Genomic DNA, 4,100 nt, shown 5'->3' with positions numbered 1-4,100 from the left:
TATTACCTTTTGGTAAACTACCGTCCGGTTGTGAAGGAAAGCGATGAACAAACAACTGTTTAGGCAATGTCTAATGACATGCAGATGTTCATGGTCCACAACGTGTCGGATGCAGTTACTATCCTTTGTAGGAGCAATAGTAAAGATCACCCTATAATTTTTCGGTCTGGCACAAGGTCCTGTCTTCGACCATGATATGCAACCACCGTTCTTACGGTTAACACCCGATTTAGTTCAGGTGACCTAATGAATATCGGTGAATTCTTAGGATTTTACGTTCAATGGTAATGAACGCATTGAAAATAGGTTTTAAGAAAACAAATCGGTTTTAATTTGATCAAAATATTTTCTCGTTCAAGCTCGAGTTTAGATATCATCGAATTCCATGAGTTTGTAATTCTCAATCTTTAAGGTTAATCTCAAGGATTGAGTAATATCAGGCTTAAAAGCTGATTTTTGATCTTTAGGGAGATTATCCTTTCTGAGGATCTGATTCATTAGTCTTATAAAACTAATTTGCATGGTGCCCTCCCTATTTTACGAGACAGATCCTCTCATGGTTAGGATAAATCTGACCACTTGGTGACCCTGTTTGATGTTGAGGTCCGTGGATTTCCAGCTGATTTTCGAGAAAACTTTTCAAGGTTTTTCGTAGACTCTACAACTGGTCTGGACGACAACTTCCTGACCTAAATCAAGAAGCGCGTGTCTTTTTCGGAAGACTTTACTTCCTTTTAATGATGGAATTGATTCATCGTGTAGATCCATCTTTCTTTCAAATATATTACAGTAAATCGGGTAAAACTGATTAGTTTAGTCCAAAGCAAAAGTACCTGCAATAATCTTGTACAAATATTTGATATATGTTTTGAAGAACTTGGTAAATTCTTCCCACACTTAGCTTTTATTTATTCTTTTCTTTGCCTTTTTATTCTCTTCTATTCCATTTTAAATGAATTCAAGCATTTTGGGTTGTTTCTCTATTTATGTTCTTTCCGATGTAACAATAATTTTGGCATTAACACCTAGTTTTATCGTTCATAAATATGTATAAACATGATTTTGAATTCATTTAGTTGAAAATTTTTCAAATTTTCACAAAATTTGGCAATTAAACTAAGTGTAAACCCGAGAGAATTTATAACCATTCCCCACACTTGAAATCTTGCAATGCCCTCATTTGCAAGAAATCAGTAAAAATTTAAATTCATAAGGGTGATTAGTGTAGAAAAATAATTAAAAATATCGAGTTTGCAAACATATTGTTTTATATCACATTTGATATTTTACGTCCTGTCGTTAAAATTAGTAGCTTTTGCTGAACTTAATGCCAGTTTTTTTTGAAAGTGTGATGTTTTACCCTGTTTTGTATATAACATAAAATACAAACATATATATACATATTTTTGAAGTTTGGTATATAACCCCAAGTTCATATAATATTTGTGGCATACTTTAAATCAATAATCTTAAAATAATGATAACAAAATTTTTGCCCCATCCTTGGGTAAAGCAATTTCGATTTTATGATCTAGTCTTTAACTTACGACGAATTTTAGAAATCATTTTTTAAACTTAATGAAATAAAGTAAATTTTGTTTTTAAATTCACACAAAACTTAAATTTAAAATGCATATTAATTTTATTCAAAACCTACAAAACAAAAATTCGGAATGGGGGGGGGGGGAGAAAACTAGTTCTTTAGTGTCTGCTAGTGGAAAAGACCAATCAGATTCCATTCTCGAAACTACACGAGAACAGAACAACTAACTTTAGACATCATTTTCTTTTTAGAACATTTGAATCTCCCCACACTTAGGTAGCTGTGGTGTCGAAATTGTGATTAACTTCATTGTCAATTTCTTTTGGACCATAATCAACTTGCATATCTGTGACTTTTGCTTTAAGCCATTGGTCGGATTCCTGTGTAATATCCACAAATTCAACTAGTTTCGCTTTTTCTTTAGGTGATAGATTGGATACTAACCGGGTACATAACTTAAAGTTCCCCTTGGTTCTAGCATCACGAATCCGTTTAATAAGTTTCTTCATTGAACTATTAATAACAGAGTCATTTAATTTTGTATCAACAACGGGGTTCTTTGTTATCAAGTCATCATTAGGTGTTACTTCATCTTCCCCACACTTAGGCGTTTTATTATTGTTAAGCACTACCGTTGGAGTTGGTAAAACAATATAGTTTTTACCAATCGTTTTTGGTTCAACGGTTTTGGTTGGTGGAGATTTAGCCTTTCAATTCACAAAGGTGACCGATTTGTCACCATCACTAAGTGTCATTCTACCCTCTCTTACATCAAATAACGCCCCGGTGGATGCTAAGAATGGTCGACCTAAAATTAGAGGAATGTTTGAGTCCTCTTCTATGTCAATGACAATAAATTCAACTAAAAATATTAAATTACCCACTTGAACGGGTAGGTTGTCAGCGATTCCAACTGGGTGCCTAATGGTTTAATCAAAGAGTCGAACACTCATTTTTATTGGACTTAACTCACCTACTCCTAATCTCTTATATAATGAAAGAGGCATAACACTCACACTCGCACCTAAATCTGCTAGTGCATCATACATGACACAATCACTAAGTAGACAAGGAACAATAAATTCACCCGGATCACCCACCCTGGGTGGAAGTTTTGGTGGAACTGTCTTCACCGAGTTTAGTTCTACGGTTTTTGTTTCTTGCACTTTCTTATTCTTCTTCTTCTTTCCAAAGGTATCACAAACTTTATTACCTATTACTTGCTCATACTCAACTCCTTTTCTTGGAAATGGGATAGGTGGTCTGTGTGGTGCCACCACTGGCTTTACATACTCGGGTGGTGGTGGTGTTGTTGTAACTTTTTCATTGTTACTCACATCGAAAACCTTCCCATCTTCTGATGCTGGTTTTTCAGAATTCGTTGATACCATATTAACATTTTCATTCCGAGGATTTACTTCAGTATCACTCGGTAGCTTTCCTTTTCCCTCTCACTCATCATGCTAGCAAGAGTACTTACGTGTTTTTATAGATTCAAAATGGAAGCTTGTTGAGTTCTTAATGACTGATCAAACCTCTCATTTGTTTGGGTTTGAGATGTAATAAATTGTGTTTGAGATTCCATTAGCTTTGCCATCATTTCTTCCAGATTTTGCTTTTTCTCTTCGGTTTGTTGTGGTGGTTTATACAAGCTAGGTCTTTGTTGATTGAAATTATTGTTTTGAGTTGGTTGGTTATTCGGACCTTATTGGTTGTATGAGTTATTGTTGGGTCCATTTGGATTGTAAAGAATGTTTTGATTTCGATTGAAGTTTGGCCTTGGCGGTTGATAATTATTTCCCGGCCTTTGGTTCATGTAGGAAACATTCTTACGTTGTTCCATAGTTTGTTCAATATTACAATCTTTCGTTAAGTGTGGTCCACCGCATTGCTCACAACTGATTCGTATTGCGTGAATATCTTTAGTCATCTTTTCCATTCGTCTTTCGAAAGCATCTATTTTTGCGGAAACGGAATCAAAGTCATGGCTAGAATCGGCTCTAGCCGCTTTAGATGAACGAAATATATCTTTTTCTTGATGCCACTCATGCGAGTAGGATGCTGTGTTATCAATGATTTTGTGAGCTTTGGTTGCGGTTTTCTTCATAATGGAACCACCAGCTGCTGTGTCGATGTCTTTTCGTGTAGCAACGTCGACACCTTGATAGAACATTTGTACTATTTGATAGGTGTCTAAACCGTGTTGAGGACATCCTCTCAACAACTTTCCGAATCTTGTCCACGCCTCATATAATGTTTCATTTGGCTTTTGTGCGAACGTAACAATTTCTCCTTGAAGTCTCACGGCTTTAGACGCCGGAAAGAATCTTTTAAGAAATTTTTCAACTAAGACGTCCCATGTGTCAATCGCCCCTTCAGGTAACGATTCTAACCAATCTTTGGCTTCTCCCTTTAAAGTCCAGGGAAATAACATGAGATAGATCTGTTCATCCTCAACTTCTCTGATTTTGAATAGAGTACAGATCCTATTAAAAGTTCGAAGATGTTCGTTTGGATCTTCTTTTGACGCACCACTAAATTGGCATTGATTAGTTAC

The 4,100-nt window shown here is 35.6% G+C and overlaps 1 non-coding gene across 1 annotated transcript; it reads left to right on the top strand.

The window, feature by feature from the left end:
* Positions 1-3,738: 3,738 nt before the first annotated feature.
* LOC139903482 (small nucleolar RNA R71) lies at positions 3,739-3,845 on the top strand. The gene has a single exon (XR_011778299.1). It is a non-coding gene; the product is annotated as a small nucleolar RNA R71 (small nucleolar RNA).
* Positions 3,846-4,100: the final 255 nt, after the last annotated feature.

Source organism: Rutidosis leptorrhynchoides, chromosome 3 (genome assembly GCF_046630445.1).
Source record: "Rutidosis leptorrhynchoides isolate AG116_Rl617_1_P2 chromosome 3, CSIRO_AGI_Rlap_v1, whole genome shotgun sequence".
Classification (NCBI taxonomy): domain Eukaryota; kingdom Viridiplantae; phylum Streptophyta; class Magnoliopsida; order Asterales; family Asteraceae; genus Rutidosis; species Rutidosis leptorrhynchoides.
This window is presented reverse-complemented; position numbering and strand designations above follow the sequence as displayed.